At 45.5% G+C, this 27,428-nt stretch overlaps 1 protein-coding gene across 3 annotated transcripts in view; it reads left to right on the top strand.

Annotated features, from left to right (window-relative positions):
* The window catches only part of hs3st1l1 (heparan sulfate (glucosamine) 3-O-sulfotransferase 1-like1), a 42,945-nt gene that overhangs the window by 12,033 nt on the left and 3,484 nt on the right, over positions 1 to 27,428 (top strand). The window contains exon 1 of one of the 3 annotated variants that reach the window (XM_034101219.1): positions 1,890 to 2,165. The exons of 1 other annotated variant lie outside the window; for it this stretch is intronic. The gene's annotated coding sequence lies outside the window, so the exon portion shown is untranslated. Of the gene's footprint in view, positions 1 to 1,889; positions 2,166 to 2,403; positions 2,494 to 27,428 lie in introns of those variants that run through there. One more of the 3 variants, XM_034101218.2, reaches the window with a different exon arrangement.

Raw genomic sequence — 27,428 nt, 5'->3', positions numbered from 1 at the left:
GCTAATCTTTGTTAAATACCAATAGGCGGCGTGTGCTCCAGACAGATGTAATCAGGCAAACCCCAAAACAATCCTCTCTCTAAATGAAGTCAAAGATGGTTCATCTAGGATTTACGGCGGGGGCTGATTAGCGGGAACGGGAGGGCGGCATCTCACTTCTTGACAGATGTTCCATTGTTCTGCTGTTTGCCAAATCGAGTTTGGTCTCACCTCAGGAACTGTAATGCTGCGTTCCATTCTTAGAAGCAGAATTCAGGCGAGAGGTGCGGACACGTTTTCTCACCAAAGTAAAGTGTGCTCAAGGAGAGCCTGCTGGAGGAAGGTATCTAGCCTTTCTTCATTGTTGCTATGGAGTTGAGATAATTATGGAGTTTGTAAATTATGCAATCAAGGACGATGTCCCTCTCCCACCGTCTGGGAAAATTAGTAATTAATTTTCGCCCATTTTCTCAGTTAATAGGCAGGCGACGGGGAACACAGGATCCCAGTCATTATCTGCTCTGGTAAAACATGTCTGCTACAATAAGTTGGCTGATTAAAATGAAAGCTAGTTTCCCTCAATCACAACTTGCATTTAGAGCATGGTACCCAATCAAAGAAGGATTTATTGGTTATAGAAGTAAAGTTTATATTTTTCTTTGACAAACTTGTCGACTACTAAAAATAATCTCGGGACTAAACATTGCATTTCCATTGACAAGGTAGACTCCTTTAATAAAGGTAAGCCCTGGAGAAAATCAATACGCTGAACTAATTTCTAAAGGACTCCGACTCGTCTAGACAAACAGCATCACGCCTACAAGCCTCGCAAAAGAAAGGCCTTATTCATTGATAGTTCTTCACGAAACAAATCAAGCCTGTTTTCTCATCTGTGCTACAAGACGTCGTAACAAAGCACGCCAACAAGCAATCCTGCGGCTGCCCTTTAGGTGATTCTTTTATTCTTCCATTAGGCCTCCGAAGCCGGGTCCACAACATTCTCTAATTAAGAATTTGTCTTCAGCAAAATGCACCCGTAAAAACGGCCCTGAACGCAGAACGTGGGGCGATAAAAGGAGTTATTGGCCCTGCGACCTCCTTTGCCTCTTATCTCCCATAAACACTTCAGTTGGTTTTACAGGACTACGGAGGAGGCAGAACGAGCAATAAGCCGAGGGGGAATAGTGGGGGTCTGATGACTTATTCATGAAGAAAGGGGCGCAACATGAAATTGTCAATGAGTAGTTGTACTATAAGTAAGTAAAAGTAAGTAAAACTTTATTTATATAGCACCCTTCTCAACACGGATGTACAAAGTGCTTTACAGTACAGTACACAGGACACAATTCACAGTACAACTATAAAATGTAGAATAAAAGGCATAAAATGGCAGCAGGTAATACATAGGATAAAACATACGACAAAACACCAATAAAAAAAAAAAAAAAAAAGACAGCCACTACCTCACCTCCTCCGACGACCCAAAGGCCTGTCGGAAAAGGTGGTTATGTCGGATAAGTTGTTATGTAGTTCTGATAAGACTTGTCTTGCGCTTGGAGTTATAACACGCACTGTAGTGATGTTGTTACAGATCAAATACAGAGTGTGTACTTTTTTGGGGGAGAAATAAAAGAATACTGCACACTCATTATCGTTAGCTCGTGGATTCACACCAGCTTCGCTCTGCTGTGAAAGTCACCCTGCTGAAGTGGCATGATGGTTTATTCCCTCTAAGTCCTTAACCTGATTCTGTCACATCCCCTGAACTGCACACCCACGGGTATTGTCATTAAGTAGCAGACAGGTCTTTCCAGCTCCCGAAATGAGCCTGAATTCTCTGTTTTCCTCTTCATGTGCTTTCAATTCAGCTCAATCCAGGAGTGTTCTTTTCTCTACCCACAGCCCATCTCAGTTTGTGCATGCTCTAGTGATTTAAAGTGACGGCAAATCTCACCAGGCTGCACACGCGGCAGGATTGCATTCGAAGCGATGATAGTGTTGTGTTTGCCAGAAAGAACAAGGGGAGAGAAAAGTAGCAGAGTGCCAATACGTGTGCTTAGCCTTGCTTGAAAATGTGTAAACAGAGCCTTGCTGGTGGTGGAACCTCGGCTTGAAAGCAGATGTAAAGCCCAGCTGGCACACCACTTTTCATTTCCTCTCAGGCGGAGGAGGAATGTCGCACAGAGGTAAGGCCGACTAGCTTCCAGTGGCGATGCAAAGACAACGGTGTGGAGCAGCGCAAAGGCATAGCTGGAGACCATATAATGATGGAGAGCGGTGTGGAGCTGTGATGGTTTTTACTACCCCCCCTCCCGTCTTTGCCCGGTGAGACCTCTAAAGCACGCGCTGCCGGAGAGCCGCAGAAGAGGCACAGGGAAATGGAGCTGGAGATTGTTATTATAGATAAACACGTCCCTGACCAGCTAGTTTCCCTGTGTGGAGGACATTACAAGAGTGTTGCTAAAAGTTGGGCACAGAGGCAACTGATTTCATTTCGCCTATGAGACCAGCCAAGTAAGTGTGTGTGTGTGTGTGTGTGTGTGTGTGTGTGTGTGTGTGTGTGTGTGTGTGTGTGTGTGTGTGTGTGTGTGTGTGTGTGTGTGTGTGTGTGTGTGTGTGTGTGTGTGTGTGTGTGTGTGTGTGTGTGTGTGTGTGTGTGTGTGTGTGTGTGTGTGTGTGTGTGTGTGAGTGTGGTGGTAAAGAGATGCACCTGAGAGGAAGTGCATCTCTGTCAGCGGAGATCTCCTTACATGATAACTAACTGTCATGAAGTAGTGTTTGAACCAATTTAGTCATAGTTTTGTGTTTGATGCAAACATTTCAAAATGTCTTTAACACAGTCACAAAGAATTGTCATTCCATGTATATGTTTATTAAATTATTATTATAATTAATTATATATTATCAGTGTGCCCTTTTCTGCATCTGAGCCCTCTAACATCCTCTGCACCTGCCTGGCCTACCCAAAGCCTTGGCAGCATAGTTTCTGAATACAGGCCCTGAGCATTTTCACCATTCTAATACTAATACGTCTAGTTATATAGCACCTTGAACTGCTTTATAATTAAAAAAGAACATTGAAATGTCATTTATGAAGTGTGCAAGCTGGGATTTGGAGGGCTTTAATATTTTCAATTTAAAAACACAACTTGGCCTGAGCCATTATATCTTTTAACTACGATTAGCACAATAATTAGGTTCCAATATGAACATAGAAAAGATTCTGCTTGCTGTGTCCGGGTTGTACTTGCCATTAAGACAGTAATTCCTTACATGCTTAAAGTCTAAGTGATGGGGGACAAAAGACTCAGTCCTCATTCCAGGCTTTAGTGAGATATGTCTTCTTTGTGTCTCCCTGGACACTGCTCCCCTGTACAGCTGTCCTGCGGACACAAGACGTGTAGTACTAAAAGGCTCACTTTAGCATGAACAGCAGGAATGATTAGACCTGTTCCTGCTTCATATTGATTTTACACAAACTTGTAAACCTTTCCTGAATGAAATCTTGCGGATAAAACACAATCCGTTAAAAGATGGACTTGCTAAATTCCTCGGTGATGAATGACCGCCTCCACCCACGCAGTCCGATCCCTGATCACGTTACAATCAATGACCGGCATGCGAGGCGACAACTTGAATTACTTATGCAGATGAGGAAGCTCGATACTGTGAAAGTTCCAGTTCAAGGTCATACACTGTGGCTAAATGACGTGTGTGTGTGTGTGTGTGTGTGTGTGTGTGTGTGTGTGTGTGTGTGTGTGTGTGTGTGTGTGTGTGTGTGTGTGTGTGTGTGTGTGTGTGTGTGTGTGTGTGTGTGTGTGTGTGTGTGTGTGTGTGTGTGTGTGTGTGTGTGTGTCAGATACTCTTTCCACTCTCTGATCTGCATATCTCACAGTTAAGCTTCACTGATTTGTCATTCGCACGTACGGCACAAACAAATGAAGCTTTGCACTTACAGTCATATCACGTGCACTGGGGGTCAGATGACTCACAGACTTTCTCAAACCAGATCTCACTTTTCTAAATGTCCTTACGTATAATCTCCTTTAGGGCAGAAACCTTGTATGAGCAAATCCAGTTATCGATTACTTCGGGAAATTAAAAATTAAAAAACTCTCCCGGTGTAACGGCAGAGCTAATCCATGACAGACTGCGACTGCACTCATGTGAGGTGGTGAAACAGAGTAAAGGGATTGTGTTGAAGCATGTGCACATTACACAGAGGGTGATTTCATCCCAATAATTCAGAAATACATGTTTTTTTGACAAAGTAGAAAAACTCTTACCAGTTTTTCCAGCATTTATTTATTAAAACGCAACATTTGTATTGGTTTTCCCCAAAAGATACATGTAAAAACAAGTATTTTAAACGTTTTCAATAGATTAACAGCATTAGTCTTTTATATGTATATCAGATACATGCATTAGCTATATTATGAAGACCTTTCTATATGGGTTACTTGGTTTTAGATTTAATATTTGTAAAACCCACAAACATGTGCTAAGGGTGATCATCAGCATGTTTATGATCAGGTTTGGTCACTCCCGTTGGGGCACTTTGATGACATCACCAAATATACAGATCATCATTTTTATAACTTAAAGAAATACATAAAAAATAAAAATGGAGATACAAGGTTTCCGCCTGACAGCGACGATATCCTGTTCTGTTACAGCCTGACTTATGCTCCCTGTGTATGTGCCATAGAGTGCACTCCATAGTGTGTTTTTATTCTACATCCTTAGTATATCCTGCTCCTGAAGCATAAAGCTCCCTAACTAGTACTGACATATCTAACTGTGTAATGCCTTCACCTCTGCTTGCGAGCCAACACAGGACGCCCTTCTGGCAGCAGCTTTAAGTTGAATGTATTATTATCAGCCCGCGAGCTGCAGCCTGGTGAGGAATCACTTCAGCGCTTGGCAGCCAACAGCACATCACAGAAGGTCCAAATACTAAACCTCGAGTTCTGCAGTGCTGAATACATATTTGTGATGGCATGAAAACACCGGCAGATCTGTGGAGCGAGTCTACCAATAGCAAGCTGTAGTGCCAAAGCCAGAAAGGTGTTCCAAGTTATATCTCTCACAGGCTCCGCCCTCTACTGGACTCTATGGGTACTACCCTCTATGCAAGCATTCTCCCACTGAGACTTCTATAGACGTAGCCGGCCTTGGGCATCACACCGTATAAAAGGAGGCCTCGCCTCCTGACTGTCATCCTTTTCTCTTCAGCAGCGGAAGTGATTCCACGAGAGACTGCAGACATTTGAAAGAAGAAGAAAGAGTTATCATACCTCCAGGGAGTCGCCACTGCTAGAGACCCGGGCCTGTCCTTCGTGCCCTGGCTGAAATAGCGGGCGCCGATCCCCACCACCTTGCTTCGAGTGTTTGGGGGACCAGGATATGGCCGAGGCGGTGCTATTCACGTTCGCCATTCCTTCCGGGTCTGGCGTCCATGGAAGTCCACCACCCAGGGCTGTACTCTCCCTGGATGATGATCGTGGCGGCGGGTGTGTGGGCTACTCACTTATTGCTAGAGATGCCCCCGCCTCACCAGATCAGAGCGATTATTGGGCCGCAAGGCCGAATAAGTAAATAAAGGCTACAAAAGTCCCACTGCAGTCAGCATGTCGTTGTTTCCCTGGTGACACTTCACCCCAAATTGCTCCTGTGGAGATTGTCCACAGTACTGAATGTATTTAAGTCACTTTGGATAAAAGTGTCTAACAAATTACATGTAATGTAATGTGATGTAATAAAAGCACAACACTGTCATTGCAAGTGACAATCAGTTGACTTTCATGTCCAACTGCTAAATTCGTTATTCAGGCACATTTTTTGCGGTCCATATCTCATTAAAATATATAATGTTAGTAACTATTAAAGAAAAATGGGGACAATTCTGTTTTAATGTAGTTTGACCAATGTAGTTGTAACTGCTCGGCAGACATGGCTACTGATAAAATAGGGCTTCTAACTAATTACCTTAAATAAAATCACGAATTAATGAAACCAGTTCAATACGCATTATTCTTATAATTCTTTATCAGCGTAGTAACGGTAAGGTATTTCATTACTTATTTATTTAGTATTCCATAACTTAATAACAGAGATGGTCAAACTAAAGTAGAGACATGGCAGAAATCCTACAATGAAGCGGACAGTGAAGTGTTCTCTGAGAGAGGAAGAGAATGAGCGCCGTGGCCCCGTTGAGGGAGTTCACGGAGCAGATGAAAAGACACAGAAAGACCGAAGCACAATAACAACAAATAGGCTATATTTAGGTTTTTTTTGTGTAAATAACCGACGGTGTCAAGAGGAAGTAAAGTCCCCTGGTTTGTCCCCTATACTCTAACGCCATTTGGTGTGATCACCATAGCCATATGAGGCCGGACTCGGAGGGCTTGCCTTTGCTTCCAGCTGTCAGATTGTAAACAAAGTCACGTGACTGGAGGCAGATGAAAGCGCTGACAAGTTGTGTTTTTATCGCAGTGAGACGCTACAATACTAATTGTGGGCTTATCATGTTGATTCGCTCACAATAGAAAACAAAAAAAACTCTCACTCTCTCCAGAGGGGCAGGTCGGACAAAAATGGCAAACGGGCTGTTTCCCGGGCAACATTAGCCCGTACCTGTGCACGTCACTGACTGTCCCACACCCACCTCTTTTTATGGGCATGCGAGAGGTAAATCTGTCCTCCCAGGAGGAGATCTGTTTCCTCTCAGCAGAGATTCAGGCTCTGGTGCAGAAACAGGCTGTGTCTGTTGTGCACCCTCAGCACAGAGAAAAGGGTCTTTATTCCATGTACTTCCTGGTTCCCAAGAAGACAGGGGAATGCAGACCTATTCTAGATCTCCGCGGCCTGAATCGCCACATTTCCTGCAGGAAATTCCGCATGTTAACTATGAAACAGTTACTGGGGCTTGTGCAGCCAGGCGATTGGTTCACCACCATCGACCTGAAAGACGCGTACTTTCATGTAGACATTGCTCCAGAGCACAGAAAGTATCTGCGTGTTGCCTTCCAGGGAATAGCCTACGAGTACAACAGGCTGCCGTTCGGCTATTCCCTATCCCCACACACGTTCAGCAAATGTGTGGCCACAGCGCTTCACCGCTGCGCGCCCACGGCATGAGAGTACTAGACGACCTCATAGTCATGGCTGGGTCCCGGGAACAGGCAATGTTTTGCACAGCACAATCGATCACACACCTAACCAGATTAGGCTTCGCAATCAATTGAAAAAAGGGCACCCCCATACCTCACCAACGGGCGTTGTTGTTGGGAGTGGTGCTTGATTCAGGCGCGCTACGCGCCACCCTGTCAGAGAGCAGAAGTGCGTCCCTTCTCCGGGCGGTTCACAGGCTGCGACAGGGGGCGACAGTGACAGGTTTAACTGTCATGCAGACTCTGGGTCTCATGGCGGCTGCTCACATTGTGGTCCCGCTAGGGTTACTACATATGCGCCGCCTGCAGAGGTGGTTCTCCAGCCTGCGTTTGGATCCCAAGAGGCACAAACGGCGGCTGATGACCATCCCCCCCCTCAGTGGAGGGCAACCTCTGGTTTTGGGGGTCCCCGGATCACCTCCGGAGGGGGTCTCCACTGGGACGGGTGACCTCCTACATCACAGTGTTCACGGACGCAGAACAGGATGGGGAGGGACCTGCCTGAAGAGGGCTATAGGTGGGTGCTAGGCTCTAACAGAGTCTCGACACAGCAACCTCCTAGAGCTACGGGCGGTAGTGTTAGTCCTCCAGCATGTCATGCCCCTAATTCAAGGGAGACATGTAATGGTCAGGAGCGACAACAGCACCACAGTGGCTTATATTAACAGGCAGAGCGGAGTCCGCTCCGCCGCCTTGTTGGGGCTTCAGAGGTGGTGTTATCTCTGAGAGCCCTCAATATCCCGGGACTGGAGAACAGGGGGGCCCACCTCATGTTGAGGGGCGGCCCCCTGCCAGGCGAATGGATGCTTCACCCGGAGGTGGTGAAGCAGATCTGGGCCCAGTTCGGGAGAGCGGAAGTGGATCTGTTCGCCAGCCGGCGCAACAACCACTGTGCCCTGTGGTTCTCCATGGCCCTGGGCGACGACCCGCCCTTGGGGGTGGACGCGTTTGCACACGAGCCATAGCCAAGGAAGCTGCTATACGCCTTTCCACCGCTGCTTCTCATTCTCCCTCTCCTGGGGAGAGTGAGGCGAGAACGTCATCCTAGTGGCTCCGGGCCGCGTCGGGGCATCGTGGTACTCAGAGATGACACAGATGAAGGTGGGCCAGCCCTGGGCGGTTCCCCAGTTCTGGGGGGCGATGTCTCAAGAGGCAGGTGCAATCGGGGCGTTACCCACTCTCGGCCGTCCTCTCCAGGCTTGGCTCCTGAGAGGGACAGGCTGAGACAGGGTGGATTGTCTGACAGCGTTATTCAGTCTATCCAGGCAGCTACAGCTGGATCCACCACAGCCTGTTACAGGCCGAGGTGGCTAGGATTCCAGCGATGGTGTGAGGAGCGGAGAATAGAGCCCCTATCTTGTGAGTTAAGCTCTATTTTTTCCTTCTTACAGTTACTGGTGGACAGAGGGCTTGCGCATTACACAGTGAAGGTGTATGCAGCAGCCATCTCGTCCTGCCATGAGGGATTTGGCGGCAGGTCAGCCTTTAGTCAACCACTGATGTCGCGGTTTTTACAGGGGGTCAGGAGGCTGCGCCCAGTAGTGCACGCCTCCACCCCACAGTGGGACCTGCCCCTAGTGCTCGAGGCTCTGGCCTCGGGGCCGTTTGAGCCTCTGGAGCTCTCCTCTCTGAAAGCATTGTCGTGGAAAACAGCTTTGCTTCTTGCCTTAACGTCAGCCAAAAGGGTGTCCGAGTTAACTGCTCTGTCGGTGCACCCGAGCTGTTTACAGATTTGGGGTGACGGGAGCGGCGCGACACTCAGACCGAACCCCTCCTTTGTGCCCAAGAGCCTAAGGAGTGCATTCAGGTCAAGGGCTATTCAGTTAGGGGGTTTTAGTCTTCCCCCCAATGGTGGGGCCAGGGAAGCTAAACTGCACCTCCTCTGCCCGGTGCGTGCGCTAGCATGTTATGTGGAGCGCACGGCTGCCCTTAGACGCACCGAACAGCTGTTTGTGTGTGTGGGGGTGTGATCGGGAAAGCTCTGTCCAAGAAACGCCTGGCAGGCTGGCTCTGCGAGTGCATTGCACATGTCTACGGACAGGCAGGGAGAGCCTGCCCCACGGGGGTTCGTGCACACTCCACACGGGCTGTGTGGCCCCTTCATAAGGTTTTATCTCTCGGACATGTCGGGCTCTTTCTCCTCGTCTGTGCTTGCGGGGGCAACACAGGACTGGTAGGGGGGGGGGGGGGTTGTGGGTCAGTTGGCATCTCACCCCCTCCCCGGACGTAATGCGCCTTCGCTGTTGTCGGGCCCTCTGAGGGTCCCGGGATGGGCGAGGGGCGCGCTGGGCCCTTACAGGGCTGGAGGGCTGCTCTCCTCCTGCCGAGAGGCAAGAGGGGGGTAGCCCTCCACACTTTAGTCCACACACTCTGCACGGGGTCAGTGTTTGAGTGTGGGGCATGGGCTCTGGCGCTCTCCCTGTTATCCTTAGGGATTCAGGGAAGCATTACATTACATTACATTGCATTTAGCTGACGCTTTTATCCAAAGCGACTTACAATAAGTGCGTTCGACCAACAAAATACAAACTTGAAGAAAACAGAATCATATAAGTACATCAGGCTTCATAGAGCAAAAACATTTCAAGTGCTACTCAACTGGCTATAGGTAAGCCAGCCCTTTATTAGTATATAAGTGCTTTGTTAATAATTCTATTGCTCGAAGTGGAGTCGAAAGAGATGAGTTTTCAGTCTGCGCCGGAAGGTGTGTAAGCAATCTGCTGTCCTGATGTCAATGGGGAGCTCATTCCACCATTTTGGAGCCAGGACAGCAAACCCACGTGTTTTTGCTGATGGGAACTTGGGTCCCCTTCGCAGCGATGGTGTAGCGAGCCGTTTGGCTGATGCAGAGCGGAGTGCACGTGCTGGGGTGTACGGTTTAACCATGTCCTGGATGTAGGAAGGGCCAGATCCATTCGCAGCATGGTATGCAAGTACCAGTGTCTTGAAGTGGATTCTAGCAGTTATCGGAAGCCAGTGGAGGGAGCGGAGGAGCGGCGTGGTGTGAGAGAATTTAGGAAGGTTGAAGATCAGGCGAGCCGCTGCATTCTGAATGAGCTGCAGAGGTCGGATGGCACATGCAGGTAGACCAGCCAGGAGGGAGTTGCAGTAGTCTAGGCGTGAGCTGACGAGAGCCTGGACCAGAACCTGCGTCGCTTTCTGGGTCAGCTGGGGACGTATCCTCCTGATGTTGTAAAGCGTGTATCTGCAGCAGCGGGTTGTAGCAGCGATGTTTGCAGTGAAGGACAGGTTGTTATCTAGGGTCACACCCAGATTCCTTGCAGTCTGAGTCGGGGAAACAACAGAGGTGCCGATGTTGATTGTTAGGTCAAGAGTGGGACAATCTTTTCCCGGAAGGAAAAGCACTTCAGTTTTGTCAAGGTTGAGCTTGAGGTGATGATCAGACATCCACTGAGAGATATCAGCTAGACAAGCAGAGATGCGTGCGCCGACCTGGGTCTCTGAGCGGGGAAAGGACAGGATTAATTGGGTGTCTTCAGCGTAGCAGTGGTATGAAAAACCATGCGGGCTAATGACTGATCCGAGCGAGTTTGTGTACAAGGAGAAGAAGAAGCAGGCGTGTAGTAAGCCCATTCGGGGCCGAGGGGGCTCTCCCCATCCGTCTGTGGGCGGGGGGGGGGGGTCCCCCGGCACTGTTTTTTGAGCACACTTTCTGCGAGGTAAGCGCAGCAGGGTGTGCTCTGTCAGCCACAGCACAGTTTTCTCCTCGGTTATAACCGGATTAAAGGAGAATGTGGGGCAGCAGCTGCTGACCATAAAAGCCGGTCAGGGGCAGTACGGTAGAATGTTGTTTTTGGACGACAGTGCGCGTATATATCGTGGCTCCACCCACTGTACCCATAGAGTCCAGTAGAGGGCGGAGCCTGTGAGAGATATAACGTTGGGTTTCGTATTGTAACCCTTGTCACACTGTCTGTCCTATTCCGCTCGCTGAAGAGAGGTGTAGGATGATAGTCAGGAGGCGATGCCTCCTTTTATACGGTGTGATGCACGCGCATTCAGGTAGGCCCACCCAAGGCCGGCTACGTCTATAGAAGTCTCAGTGGGAGAATGCTTGCATAGAGGGTAGTACCCATAGAGTCCAGTAGAGGGCTCCGCCTGTGCTAATATACAAGGGTTACAATACGTAACCCAACGTTATGTAGAACTGCACACACCAGCTGTAGTTTGAGGAAATAAACACAAGATAATCAGAGTTGACCTCCTCAAAAAACACCATGCCTCTACGACATACCTGAGTTATTATGTATGACATGTTGCGCACTGGAATACACACTGCAGAACTCAGGATTTTGCCAAGGATTGCACTCAATTTATTACTTAATTCTGTGTATCAGTTGTAAAGATTGATGTTTAATAAGCAACACAACATGATCATAAAGCTCTCTGAACATGACACATTCCTCTACACTTTACTCATCACAGCTGCCTTGTATTTGTTAGCACCCAGCAGGCCTTCCCATAGTTTTTCTCACTTAACTATTCATCAGATCGGCCTCATCAAACATTGAGAGTATCCTCACTGTTCATTACAGCATGCCCTGCTTTTTATTTGATGAAGTAATTCATCCATAATGCATGTGTATATTGCAGTTTTGGAGGATGCCTGCGAGACTGGAGAACAGCATCGGCTTTTCTGAAGGCTGAGACCCGAGAAGAGAGGATAAAGTCGGTGCATTTGTTGAATTAAGTCGGTGTTTCTGAGCATTCCCTCTGCACTGAACTTTAGAGCAACTACTTTGCATGGAAAAGATCAAACTCATTGTAAGAACGAAGACAGGCTTGATGGGAAAGGCCTGATGAGAACTACAGTAGCATCAAATTGGAGGAGCATAATTAGCTCTATCTGGCTGCTGCTGCGGGAGATCTGGAGGCTGGGAGAAGCGAAGGTGCTTTAACAGAAGTGGCAGGCTGAATGAGGATCATCAGGCCACTCTCTGATTGAAATCCTTCTCATAGTGTGTTGTTGTTTCTGACCGAGTGCGGAAGACTTCGCTGAGTGAGTCAGCGTCCCTGAGATTGGTTACCTCCATTCATCCAAGGGTGATGAGCAAGTCAGCCTATTTTATCTGCCAAAATGCCTCCGGGGAATCCAGACAATGTCAGTTGATGCTTGAGATGAGTCTCAGAGCATTGACAGATGTCAAGACCAAACTGGAGAAAGCCTGAACCAGCGTATGCAGGGCAGGAATAGAGGTTGTAAAAACATTGCTGTGTCAGAGGAACAATTTAGGCTGGCCAACTGGAGGGCCAATGCCACATTTTCACATACTAAAATACTCTGAGCTTCTGGATAGTGCTTGCAAGAGGACCTGACACAGATTTCACCGGTCACATATTTGCATTGTTATTTAGTGTTAACGAATGTTTCTGATGTATTCCAAGTTGGCTCTTTTTGAAGTTTCCCAAATCCCGTCATCTCTCAATTTCTACATTTCATTGGCAATTTTGTGTAAAAACGGACAAGAGACACTTCAGCTGTCTTCTCATACGAACTCTGGATAATATCTGGAGAACCACATTGTCCCACGGTTCAGTCTCATATATTTTTAATGCGACAGGAGATTGTCCGCATTATCACATCATATGGAAATATGACGTGCTTCTGGGTAGTGGTTGCAAGAGGAAGAACCTGACACGGATTACACCGCGGCCTAATATTTGCCTCTTCATTTCTTCATGAATAGCTTTTGCCTTTCTTTGAATGTTTATGATGCAATACGACATCTCTCCAGTAATGCATTTTCTGTGGCGTCTTCGCGTAAAGAGGGGTGAAGTGACACTTGAGCTGTTTTCTCATATGTACTCCGGATAATGTCCGGAGAGTCACATTGTCCCACACATAGCATAGTAGACAGGAGATTGTCCGCGGCTTCACATACTGGAAATATGCTGTGATTCCGGGTAGTGCATGCAAGAGGCAGGCCGAACACAGATTACACCAGGGTCACGTGTTTGCCCCTTATTTAGTTGTAAAGAACTCTTGCCTCTTTTTAAATGTATCAATGTATTTGCAATTGGCCCTTTTTGGAAATTCACAAATCCCAGCAATTTTCTGTGTTGCCTTCATGTAAACCAGGGGTGTCAAACTCAAGGCCCGGGGGCCAAATCCGGCCCACGACTTCATTTTATGTGGCCCCGCAAGAGCTTGCAAAGAATATAATACATTTATTATACGGTTAGATGCACTTTACCATAGCACTTTACAGAAGCAGGTTGCCCATAAACTACATGTCCCACAATGCATCTCGTTTTGTGACATGCCACTGAAGAGACTTGCAATTATTTGCCCTGGACTTCTGCTTTTCAGACGTAGTTAATTTCGTTAAGTTATTATTCTATCCGATAATAATCCAATTCAGAGGCAATAATGTAATATAATACATTATTTTATATATATATATTATATATTTATATAATTACAACCGGCCCTTTGAGTGCAACTTTATGCGAATGTGGCCCGCGATGAAATTGAGTTTGACACCCCTGATGTAAACAAACCGTTTTCTTCACCCTCTGATGTTTGTTTTCTTCTTGTCTTCATGTCATGTGTGGTAGAAACATCATGTTCTGTTTTGCAGTGAAGACCATGATCAGCTCTATTCACACATTGGCTCATTTGAACAGGCCACAGACTTCATTCTAGGGAGCTGGCAGGATAATGTTTGTTTGATATTCAGTCAGAATGATTCGGACACTCGTGTTCTCACGTACAGCTCCTCCGGGTGATGTCTAGATAATGTTAGTGTTGCATTGCACGTGTGAAAGGGGCGTTTGTGGCTCAATGCAGCATTGTCTGACCCATGTCATTTCTGCCAAAATAAGAAAAACAAGACAGGATTCCGTTGTTAATAACAGATCTTTATGCAGATTCTCCCAATGTGGCATGGCTCATGTTCTACTTGCACAGATGGCAGTGGGCAGAAGGGTTGGTAATTGGAAGAGACTGTGTTGCACACTGAACCACTCTGCAGAAAGAGAGAATAAAGATCTGATGAGAGCGCTACATCCTCAAAGTTTTACTCGACGTATAGAAGAGGCTAAAACACTGTAATTAGTGCCGGGGGCTACATGTGTTTGCGTGTACTAGCAAATGACAGATTTCTACTCTTGATGTCCGTAATGAATGCCTCTGCTGGTGTGTGGGTGTGGATGAGGTCATTGTGTTACTCATACGCTCCCGAAAAAAAGAACTATTAGTTACCATCAGAGATGCAGTGTAATTTCAAAACAAAGAAATGTGTTTCTTCATCCTCTGTGAAATGCTACTTACGTGAAGAACTGTCCCTATTTGATAGCATTTGTTCTAATTATGGCCATATGGACTTTAAGACTTGAAATGATAGTGCAGGTTTAGTCATCCATCCAATCATCATAACTCCTTTCAGATCTTGCTGACAATCAATGGTTAGAAGACTAAGCCATCTGTGAGTAAGGGTGTGGGAACATTTTGAGACTCAAGTATGATGGGATCAAATGGGGATTGATGCTGTGGAGCATCACAGTGAGGAACACAGGGGGTTTCTACACCCCCACTGTAGTTCCTGTAAAGAGTGGACAGTAGGAGAGAAGAGATAAGAGCTGGGATAAAAACAAGATATAAAGGAGTTAAAACACCTGCAGAGTAGACCTGTGAAACTGAATTACAGCGCGGCATGGTCTTTCTTCTGAAAGAAAAATCAACGATCTCTTTTTCAAGGGAGACCTGCAGCACGTTGGTTACACATGTAAACATAAAAACAACAGAAAACAAAAAGGACGTCATGCAACATAATTACAGGGTACAATTTACAAAGAGTATCAAATAGCTGGCATACAGGGTACAGTGATGAGTAAGTACTTTACATGTAGTAACAAATCTCAGCACAGTATGATAGGCGGCATCTAACTTGTTCAGGCAATGGGCAGGTGCATTCATATAGACCAGATCCCCATAGTCCAGCACAGGTTAAAAGGTCACAGAGACTAGCCTTTTCCTGGCTTCAAGCGAGAAACAGGACTTGTTTCTGAAAAAGAAACCTAACCCTCAGCTTTCTAAGCAGATTATTGATCTGAAGTTTAAAAGAGAGACAATCATCAAGCCAGATACCAAGGTATTTATAACAGGCAACCACTTTGAGTACTTTCCCTTGCGTAGTAACAATATCCAAAGTGGTCTCCGGTGTCTTCTTGGCTTTCGAAAATAGCATTACCTTGGTTTGATCAACATTTAAAAGAAGCTTTAGTTCAGAGAGCTGAGTCTGAATAATATTAAAAACAGCCTGTAATTTAACAACAACCTCCTTAATGGAGGGACCTGCACAATACATCACGGTATCATCCGCATACAAATGTAAAGTTGCTTCATCCACATTTTCACCTAAACTGTTGATATAAATGGAGAATAAAAGTGGACCTAAACCTGAACCTTGTGGTACACCATTTGTAATGTTTAACCACTCAGAAGACAGCCCATCAAAGTGAACACAATGGGACCTTTCAGAGAGGTAGTTCACAAACCACCCCACTGCATGGCTGGATAAGCCAATACTGGCCAGCCTCTGCTTCAGGATATGATGATCGACGGTATCGAACACTTTGGAAAGGTCAATACACAGAGCTAAACAACTCTGCTTTTTGTCTAAGATACCCGTAATATCATTCACCACTTTCATTGTCGCAGTGATGGTGCTATGTTGCTTTCTGAAACCTGACTGATGTTTACATAGGATGTAATTTTTACATAAAAACACCTTTACCTGCTCACTCACTAGGCGTTCAAGAACCTTCGCCCGAACTGACAATTTAGAGATGGGTCTATCATTTTGTAATAAAGTGGCCTCCCCACCCTTTAGTAGAGGAAGGACATAAGCTGACTTCCATATTTTTGGAATTGTGTTCGTGCTGAGGGAGAGGTTAAAAAGAGAAGTATGATGTTGTTCAATTAAATCTGCAGCTATCTTTAAGAAGAAAGGTTCTACGTTGTCCGGACCAGCCGTTTTTTTTAGGATCTAACTTGGTTAAGGCTCCATGAACGACTTCAATAGAAAAATGAGTAAAACTGAAAGGGTTTTCCAAACCACGTTTTTCAGAGTCACAGACTGTGGTGTTCACAGAAGCAGAGTTATGCGGCTTTCACACCAGCGCTTTTCCCTTTCTAGCTCCGAGCGGGAGTTTTTCTGGTTCAGCTCCGGTTTCCCTTTTCTGCTCCCGCTCTGTTCACACCGCCCAGAGCTGCCGCTGCTGCGTCATGACGTCACCGTTTACGTGCCTGCTTCATAAAATCCAAACCGCGCGGAAATCCCTCACATCGACAACAACAACAATGGTCGATTGTATTAAAGCACTGTTCGCTTTGGTTATCCTCTTACGAAACGAAATGGAAGGCATCGGACGACTTTACAAGGGACGACTTTACAAGGGACGACTTTACTTGGAACTTTACAAACATCACATGCGAAATTAAAGACTTCTTTGTGGTCTTCAGCATCTACTTCAACGCCCCTGCCCCCGCCTCGAAGTAAGAGAGACGTAAGCGACGCCGCCTCTTAGCTCCGAAGCTCTTGCCTCTAGACCGACAATTTTTTGGAGCTGGAAGTGAAACGGATTCCGGAGCTAAGAGGCGGCGCGGTGTGAACAGGAAAAACAGGTACGGAGCTGAAAACGTGTTGGTGTGAAAGGGGCATTAGTGACAGAATTAAACAGAGAGCCACAGGACACAAAATTGCCATTAAAACAATTTAACATAGTGGCCCTATCCGATATAGTGCCAGGCGCTGTGGTAAGGCAAGGAGGTAGCTCATTTCGGATTTCACCGGTGGATAACGATTTTATGGCTTTCCAAAATATTCTAGGATTATTCAGGTTCTTTGTGGTAACTGAGAGATAATACTTACACTTAGCACTTTTGATTTGTGATGTGAAGCTATTCATTAGCTGCCTAAAAGAAAGCCATTCTGCCTCTGAGCCTGATTGCCTAGCCTTCGCTCAGGCCTTGTTTCTCTCATGTAGGAGACTGAACAATTCAGCAGAAAACAAAGGATTGTCTCGCCCTTCACTCTAAATGTACGCAGGGGTGCATCAATCTATCAATAATTTCAATAAAACCAAGATAAAAATAAGACCATGCAGTTTCAACATTATCACACAGATCGATTTTTCCCCAATCATTACATTACATGTCACTTGTTAGACGCTTTTCTCCAAAGCGACTTACATACTCAATACTGTGGACAATCCCCACAGGAGCAATTTGGGGGGAAGTGTCTTGGGGACACAATGACATGCTGACTGCAGTGGGGTTTGAACCTGTGCCCCCCTGACCCGAACACCAACGCACAACCCACTGCACCACACGCCTCCAATCAAAACCAAACAGATCATGTACAAAACTCACCAGTAAGTGGCTGTACTACACCAGTAATTTAAATTCCTTATTACTTCATCTCATGGTCAGGCTAGCCTTGGGGGACGCATAACATCCATTGCATTGCTGATTTCCATTGATTTTGGTTATATAGATTGGAATGAATTATCAAACCGGTTTTACTCTGGAGTGACATATACCTGAGAAATAAAACTTGCTTATAGTGTTTGTTTGTACGGCCATATATGTATATCTCAGGGTAATATTAAGCAGTGAATAAAAGATCCTGTTCATCCTCTGTAAGCAACTGAAGTCTGATTTTATAAAAATGGGGCAAGGAATCCTACTGTGAACCGAAATGCATCTATAATTTAAAAACCCTTCCTGTATGTGGGAGTACAGTTTCAGAGCAACAGTTGGATGTGTGTGGGTGGGTAATATATTGTACGTTTTTTTTAAGGGCTCGTTGGAGAGAATGGCTGAGTGGAAGATGAAGGAGCAAAGTACAGAAAAAACAGAATGATGGTGTGTTTCTGCGTCCCAATATTTGTTTTGGGGGGAAAGGTTACTGTATCCAACAAAAGATCATCTTAAAATGAGATGAACATTTTTTTAAAAAAAAGATAAGGATGTTTCTATTGTGTTCAGATTAAATATATTACCTTCGGCCATGCTGAGAACAAAACAATATCAAACGTCTGTCGTAGTCACATTTGTGTAATAATTACTGTATGATATGAATAATAGGAATGATTATAACTTGTAACTTCCTCACTTGAAATCAATCTATTTAATAGCACAAAATGCACTATTTGTAATCGAGCTGTATTGCGGTAATAATGGTTTTGTACTAATGTCTCTAATGAGCGCCCATTAGGATAACAAAGCTTGCCCTGTGCAGTAGGCTACCTGTTGCCCGCTACAGTTAATGTTGGGGGGCCTGCTGAATATGAATGAGGGTTTGCTCCACAGATGGAGGAAAAGAGGTTGCTGTTTGGGTTAATTAGTGTGAACTTGGCTTCCTGTGGCACTAAAACCTGTGGAGTCCTCCTCTCAGCCTGGTGGGAAGCCGTGTTAGAGCGGCTCTGTCGGCTGTGCTCTCAGCTCAAGTACTTTTGCTCCGGTGAAAGATGGATTTGAAAGCCCAGATAATGGTCGGCAAGTGCAGCTCTCATGTCAACCCAGTCTCACGGCATTTCGTGTTCACCAACACGATTTTTAATCTATTGATTCGTGTTCACCAACACGATTTTTAATCTATTGATTCGTGTTCACCAACACGATTTCCCCCTTGTTTTCGTGTTGCACAGCACGATTTTAAAAGCAATGTATTTCTACGGGTAATGTGTTTCGTGCCTGCAGCACGTCTTTTTCTCCGGTCGGGTCGTGGGAGACCGGAAGCTGTGTGGTTCATAAAAACATGTTCTTACTCAATATCAAGCCACAATTATTGCTTTTATTTTAAATCGTATAATTTCGGACTTTTGTTGCCGTCTGTGAGGGAAATAAATGGGGCTCAGAGCCTCAGGATACTGAAATCTGTATTTTTTTAATCTTTTTTTCCTTCTAATTTGTTATTCTTTTCAAAATAACACACTGTTATTTACTCACCAATAACACACAATTATCCTTGCTTTTATTTATTGGTTTAATTTCATAATCTCGTGCTTTTTTGACGTCCGTCAGGAACTGAATTTCAAAATAAAAATAACCGGAAACAGACGTAGGCATTTCGAGCGATTACCCAAGATCCTCAGCTATGGTTTAAGCTCCAATCCAATCAGCACCAGACTTCAGACTATCATTAATGGGCCGGCCCTCAACAGCTCTATGTCAATTATGGGATGTCATCATATGCCGTTTCCATGGCAACAGATCCCTCGCCATGAAACACGGTGTCGCTGTTACTCCTATGAAAATGTTCCAAACGGCACCAGACTTCAGATGATGGTGAATGGTCCGGCCCTCAACAGCTCTATGCCAATTATGGGATGTCATCATATGCCGTTTCCATGGCAACACATCCCTCGCCATAAAACACACTGTTGTCGTAAGTCAATGGAAAATGGTCCAAACTGCACCAGACTATCATTAATGGTCCGGCCCTCAACAGCTCTATGGGATGTCATCATATGCCGTTGCCATGGAAACGCATCCTTCGCCAAAAAATACGATGTTGTTGTAATTCAATGGAAAATCGTCTAAACAGCACCAGACTTCAGACTATCATTAATAGGCCGGCCCTCAACGGCTCTATGTCAATTATGGGATGTCATCATATGCCGTTGCCATGGCGACAGATCCCTCTCCATGAAACATGGTGTTGTCGTAATTCAATGGAAAATCGTCCAAACGGCACCAGACTTCATATGATGGCTAATGGTCCGGCCCTCAACAGCTCTCCGCCAATTATGGGATGTCATCATATGCCGTTTCCATGGCAACACGTCCCTCGCCAATAAACCTGGTGTTGTCGTAATTCAATGGAAAATCGTCCAAACGCCACCAGACTTCAGATGATGGCTAATGGTCCGGCCCTCAACACCTCAATATGACAATAGTGAGTTTTCCCCAAAAGCCGTTGCCATGGCACACACCCCTCGCCATTAAGCACGATATTGCTATAAGTCCTGTGTAAATGGTCAAAAACTGTTCAAACTGTACATGTGTGCTAACCGTCAAGCCCTCAACACATATATGTGTCCATTTTGAGATTTCGTTGCTATGGGAACAAAATGGTCGCCGTGAAATATGGTTTTCTCATAACTCCAGTTAACATGCTCCAAACGGCACAGAACTTCACAGGTTTCATAACGATGCAGCCCTCAAAACATCTAGGCGTATTCTGGGGTGTCATCAAATTGCGTTGCCATGGCGACAGATCACTCGCCATCAAACACAATGTTTATGATACTGCTGTAATTCCTAAATATATTGTCCGATCGGCCTGAAACTTCCCACGTTTGCCAACGGCCGAGTCCTCGAGACACCTAGACACACACATGGAGCTAGCATGCCTGGTGCTAGCAGGCTGGGAATCACATGCTTGAAGGAAGTCCAAAATCCAGTCAGGTAAGAACTCAACAAAACATGGTTTCTCTGCTGCCAACCGGAGCGCCTCTACCAGAGCGGCCCTCTTCTGCCGAACACTGGACGCTCCCTTCCACCAATCGAAGCAGCAAGCCAGATAGAAGATTACATGCTGTAATTCAACCTCCCATGGATCATCTGCTGGGTCAATTTGTGGTCGGTTCGTAATGTTACGGTGTGTGAAGCAGGCAGGACCCAAATGCAGATTAAAGTGAACATTCCTTTATTTCAAGGCTGTAACAGAACACTCACCGGAGACTTACTCACAACTTTCTTTTTTTTTTTTATTAGAAAAATATAAACATAGTTACATTTTAACACATAATCACCCACCTTACTGATCCCCAAAAAGAAAGGACCCCAAGGCTTCCTACCAATTTAATTACATCAATCTCATTTTCCATAGATGTTATTCCTGCATACACATCACCATCTCTCTATTACACACATTAATTAGTGCTCTCCACCTCCACCTTCCCTCATATCTCATATCAACACCACATCAAAACAGACCAGAATTACGACCCGACCCATCTTCCACATCAATTTCCCCCCCCATTTCCCTTATCTCCCTCTTCCTCCTGCTCAACCTCCCCACCCGTACCTTGCATCACATCTTTATTCCCAAATATCCCCATCCCCCACGTCCATCCGAGTGATAGCTATCGCCTTTGCTCTTCTCTTTTCCCACATGTCCCTCCATATCGCCACTGTTTCCCCCTCCCTCCCCCCAAACGGCCTTTGCCTAACCCTGAGGTGATGTACATTCTCCTCGCACTCCACCCAGTCACCTTCCTCCCCTATTTTAACTGATATTCGCTTCCAACCCTTGAGCTCCTCCCTCCTCGCTCTTATGGCTTCTTTTCCTTTTCCCTCTTTTATCCCCTTCAACCCCCTCTCAAATCTAAGGTCCTTTCTCTTCTGTCTCTGCACCTCCTGCTCCTCAGTCCCACTCTCCTCCCTCTCACTATCCCCACTATTCCAAACATCACTCATATTCCCCTAATCGCTCGATTGTCCTTCACTATCTCCCACCTCCTCTTCCACCTCCCTCACCACCGCGTCGTTATTCCCCTTACTCTCCTCTAACTCAATTTCGTCCTTTTTATGCCTTAATATCTTCACTCTCATAAGTTCCTCCTCTCTCCGTCTCTGCTCCTCCTCTTCGTCCATCCTATCCCCCCATCCTTTCCCCCCCGGCTCTGCATCCTTTCTCCCTTACTTCTTCATAGAGGTTTTAACAGCTTTAGGGGAATCCTGGTAAAATGTGAATGCTCATCCTTCTCCCAAATGTAAGGACCTGAGTCTTTCCTTCATTGTGTTTCTTGCAGACATATTATACTGGCCCCACATAGAATTATCGCCCGTTCTCTTCTAATCCTACTTTTGAGGCCATTGTCGTTAAAGGAGGAGATGGTTGCCATCAAAAGGGATGTTTATATAATATGCGTCCTTAACATCGTTACCTTAAGCTGATTTCTTTCTCGAGCTCCCCCTCTGTTGAGCTCGCTCTCCTTATCTCCATCTCCCTCTCCTTGTCCACTTTGCGTCTAGCACTCCGCCCGGCGTTCTCGGCTGAGGTCTTCTTCTCATCCCCACGTTCTTTTCTCCTCGTGCAGCGGCCCCTCTGCTTATCCTTAGGGTTCCCGAAGACCATGTCGCCCACAGGGCCCTCCTCCAGCACTGCCTCCTCCATCTCTGATGCCTCCGAGATGTCCTCCACCAGTCCAGGACTCCAACACTTCTTTCCCCCGCCGCTGCTCCCTTCGGCGCTCTGCCTTGCACTTTTCTTAGCTCCATCCTCACCTCCTGCCGCTCCTCCCCCACTCAGGCCTTCATCCTCCTCGCTGACCTCCTCAAAGGGTCTTTTCTTCGCTCCTTCCTCATCGTCCTCCTCGTTTTCCTCCTCCTCATCTTTCTCCTCGTCTTCCTCCTTCTCTTCCTCCTCTTCCTCCTCTTTCTCCGCTCTCTCCGCCCTGAACCTGCACTCCCTGGCATAATGTCCTGTCTGGCCACACTCCCTAAAGAAGTGACGGGCTGGATGCACAGCCGGCAGACAGGAACCTGGCGATTGTGCAACACTCTGAAGTCCTCCGCCCCCCTCACTGTGTCTAACTTTGTGGAATAGGGGAGGGAGCTGACCTTGTGATTGAACCTTACTCTCAGGAATCTGGTGCCGTCTGTGATTTCTGTGCCCGGCCACACTCTTTTTTTGATTGCCGAGATGGGCTCGACCCCCCACTCTTCCAGTCTCTTGAGTATCATCCTATCGGGTACATGTACCGGCAGATTTAGGAACAAGACAGTCAGATCTTTGTGCAAGAGGTCCTGTGCGTGCACCATGACCCCGTTCACCCCTCCATTATTTTCATTTTCCCCAGACAGGTCCGCATGGGGACTTCATATAGCCGCTCCCCTCTCACTCTGCACCCGTCCACAACCCCACACTTTTTTTGTATTCCCTTTAGTAAGTCCATCATTGTTACTGCGGCTCCTCCATCCACAGTTAGTTCTACACTGTACCTCTCACTCCCCTTCTCCTTTCTTGTTTCCTCCTCTCCCGTTTTCTTGTTTTGTCCTTGCTCTTCGTCGGTATCCTCCTTTCCGTCCGTTTTGCCCCCCTCTTTCTCGTTGTCCATGATCCGCGTTGCCGTGGTCTTGTCCATTCCTGTCTCAGTTGCCATTGAATCAGGGGAAGAACCCCCAGGGGGGCGTTCAAAGAAACCCCACACCCGTTCACCAAAGCAACGAATATGTAGGCTCCGTGAAGAAAACCTCACAAACGCTTTAAATCGTACTCTGTACACCACTTCTCCGTTCTCTACCACTCGTCAGCCGTTGGATCGTAGACCAAGCCAAATCACAAGACGAACCGACAAAGACAGACAGAAAAACCAGAACTTAAATACACACAAGACTAATCACACAAACAAGACACAGGTGAGGAAGGAGGAGAAAACACAGGGGCACCAGGTGAACACAATCGGGTAATCAGACACACCAGGGAAACTAACGACAGGGAACCACAGACTGATTTAAACAAGACACAACACAGACAGAAACAGGCAAGACAGGAGTTGAAGACCTTTCAAAATAAAACATGAAACAAAAGACAAAATACAATACAGACAGATCGTGACAATAATAGTCCGAATAGTCGATTAATCGTTTAATTAATCGATAGATTAATCGATTATCAAATTAGTCGTTTGTTGCAGCCCTACTCGAAACTCCTTTTCCCTCAACAATTTCCTTTTCCAAGCGCCACTTTCAAAACTTTTTCTTCTCCGACATTTTCTCCTAAACAACCTTCATCTGTCACTCAATCACTCGCAATTTGAATAAGTCACATGTGAAACATATTCTCATTCTGATTGGCTGTTAAGTGGAGCCCACTGACTGTTTCGGAGTCATCTCTGGAATCCATCGATCTGATTGATTAGCGGAGCAAATGATCAAAATAGTACGGAGGGAAGATATTTTCGTTTGGATTACTGGTCTGGGGTAAGCTCGCGAGTGTGTGTGTTTGTGTATTTTTGCATGTGTGTGTATTGTGTTTGTTTCCCCGGAGTAACACTGACGAGAAACACCGGCTGTTGTTATGCCTGCTGTGACTCTGTTCTCCGCTTGTAATTATGCCGTTACAAGCTTCAAAGCTGTATTTATCATCTGAATTTGCCGAAACAAGTTTAATATTCTGAAAGCCAAGACTTAGTTTATTTGAAACCAGATGAAAACAAACTCTAACGGACCCTGCCGTGTTATCTATGATTACTATACGCCTTACATTCATAATTTCAGCGGATGGAGGGGAACAGCAGAACAGCAGAGTGGCGAGGGAGAGCTGTCTTCTTCCCTTTACAAGCTTCAAACATGTATTTATCGTGTGATAAAAAAAAGTTTCATATTCTGAAAGCCAAGACTTTGTTTATTTAAAAATGTTTTAAAACATCCGAAAAAGTGGTTCGTGATAGGCCCCCGATCTCCGTAGGCCCCTGGGCTTCAGCCCAGGTCAGCCCGTGCATTAAGGCGGCCCGGCCCCTGTCCACCGGCCTCACACTGGTGTTCGGGGAGATAGTGCTGGTTAAGCGCTCTGCCAGATAGAGTGGCTGCCATGTGCCTGAAGGGAAAGCTGTACAGATATGCATCAAGTGCTAAGGCCCATTGGAATGTGAAAACAATGGCTCCTTCCAGGTGGCGGAGTGCTTTGAGAGGAGTGGGGGGGGAATTGGATGAGACAGAAAGCTCGTCTGGCTGCCTGGCTGTTAGCATTGGACTTGGCAGCTCTCTGCCAGGGAAACGCTGACAGGCAGGCGTGCCTGTCACAGCCTATAAGAGCCTCTATGTGCAGCCCTGGGCCTGAAGGGCAGCTCTGCGCTCAGACCGGGGCCACAGACCCTGTGAAGCAGGGCCAGGTGTCACACTCTTTGTTCGGCTGAAAGACTCCAAAAGGTGAAACAAAGTTCTTGATAAGAAATCCTTAAAAAAACATCATTGCAATATATTATCAAAATACAATCTCCTAAACTTTGACACTCTCTTTCTGTTCTCGCAAATTAAATTGGTATTCAAGATTCTGAACAATGCTACTACACCACCTTTGAGGCTGTATCCACCTTCACTCCAAACAAATGGGCAGAACCTCAAGATCTGTCCTAAACCCAGATGTAACCGTCCCACATAGGCGCTACATTTGCACAATCTGCTTTTTTTTTCTTACAGCCACCTAACATTGGAGTATTCTTCCAGCTGATCTTACAACGTGTGCGGAATTTCAGACTTTTCTCATAGTGCAAAATAATTGATTTTCAGTAACCAGTCTTGCCAACATTAATAATACTGTAATTTGAGATGTTAGTTTAAATGAACTGTAAAATTATTATATATTCACAAATGTATCAGTATCTGTACTTTATCTGTTTTCATTGTTAGCGTGTTAGGTACTAGGACATGTTTTAATGTGTGTTGATTGTTATATCAGTGTACCTGCCAGGGACAGCAGATGGATTTAATCGGGTATAAATAACATCTCTTGTCTTTTTGAGACGAATGTATTTCTATGCATGGTCCATGTTCAATAAAGACATAAACAAAGGGCCTTTTGTGAAAACCTAGACATATGCTATGCTAATTGGTAGTTATTCTGCACACACAACTTGCCTGATTAGAGGGACTTATGGGACTTAATTATACTAAAGGTGGAGTATTTATGCAAGCACAGGTATAATTGTTTAGAAATAAATCACTCAAACGACTCAATTACGCAGATGTTGGGTTATGTTATTGTTATGCATGCCTCGCAAATCAATGATCCACTTCATATATAATATAATGGGTCTTATTATGACACTTGTTATTTTACTGCACAGAATCACAAAGGCCAGACGGAAATGTCACAAGAAGATATTTAATCAGTTATTTACATATAAGACACTGAATAGACTTTCTTTGTATGTTCTCCCGATCGGAATAATTGGACAGAAAACGGTATAAAACCAATGGATGATTTACCCTCTTCTCTTTTAAATCAATTGATTTTATTTGAAAATGACAGTAATAGACATCTCACTGAGATTCAGCAGGTCACCCTTGAAAAAGAGATCAATGATCTCAATGGGATTCACCTGCACACATAAAGGTGTGAAATGAAACGAGATCCCATCAGTGTGTTGCTGTGACTTCCAAAGCAGAGGGCCGACATGTGTTCAAATGATCTGTAACTCAGCTTTGGGTTCTACAATAGAAGTGATGAGTAAGATGTGCTGTGTGTGTGTGTGTGTGTGTGTGTGTGTGTGTGTGTGTGTGTGTGTGTGTGTGTGTGTGTGTGTGTGTGTGTGTGTGTGTGTGTGTGTGTGTGTGTGTGTGTGTGTGTGTGTGTGTGTGTGTGTGTGTGTGTGTGTGTGTGTGTCTGTTCCGAGTGTTTAGATTACCTTAGCGTGACCTTTGCAGTTGGTTCTGGATGTGTTCATACCCGGCCCGGTTGTTGTGACGAGCAGAGAGTAAGCCCCAGCTCTGAAGCTTGTTTTTCCCGTGGCAGTATCTGAAGACTTTTTGTGTTTGTAATGTACTGCATGACATTTAAAATAAAATGTGTTCTGCTTTTCCAGCAGTTTTACATATTGTGTGTTTTTTCTGTTGAAGGTACAAAGTTAAAGATATATATACATAAGATAATATGAAGATGTTACTAAGTTCACTTTTTATTTTTGTATGTATCGCGTTGCGGAGAAATATACTGAAATAATCATGCTGGCTAGCTAGCAACCACCTGTCCTGCTTTACAATACCATTTCAGAATAAGAATCAGAATTCCTTTACTCGTCCTAGAAAGGGGAAATTGATGTTGCTACAGCAACGTATAGAACAGATAACACTGTTATATAAAGGCATGCACATTAACATAAGTTCACAGTCAGGTAGATAAGTAAGTAGCAGCAGTATTTATTGAATAAGAATAAGTGTAACATTGTAGAATGAAGTGTGGTGTAAAACAGAAGTACAATTATTATTGCACACAGCTAGTAATGTTGCAGATGGACTTACTAAGCGTGGCTGTAGAGCCATTGTATCTAGAGAGGCGAGCCACTGTAGTGTCCTGTCTAAAATGCAGCTGCCCCAAGGTCTGCTTACTCACAGGATCCGTGTAAATGTTCATTGTTTTTATATTGAATCCAAACTGGGGGTAATGATAAAAACGGATGCCTTTTTTCTTTTCGGCCTTGCGATAGCAGGACATTCTTTGCCTATTGGTGGCTTCAGTGCTGAGTCTAACCTCTGTAACCTCAGCAACAGAAAGTCTAATGGTCCAGCACCAGACCCCC

Source organism: Pseudochaenichthys georgianus, chromosome 15, assembly GCF_902827115.2.
Source record: "Pseudochaenichthys georgianus chromosome 15, fPseGeo1.2, whole genome shotgun sequence".
NCBI classification, from domain to species: domain Eukaryota; kingdom Metazoa; phylum Chordata; class Actinopteri; order Perciformes; family Channichthyidae; genus Pseudochaenichthys; species Pseudochaenichthys georgianus.
Note: the sequence above shows the minus strand (reverse complement) of the source record. Positions and strands in the feature narration are given on the sequence as shown.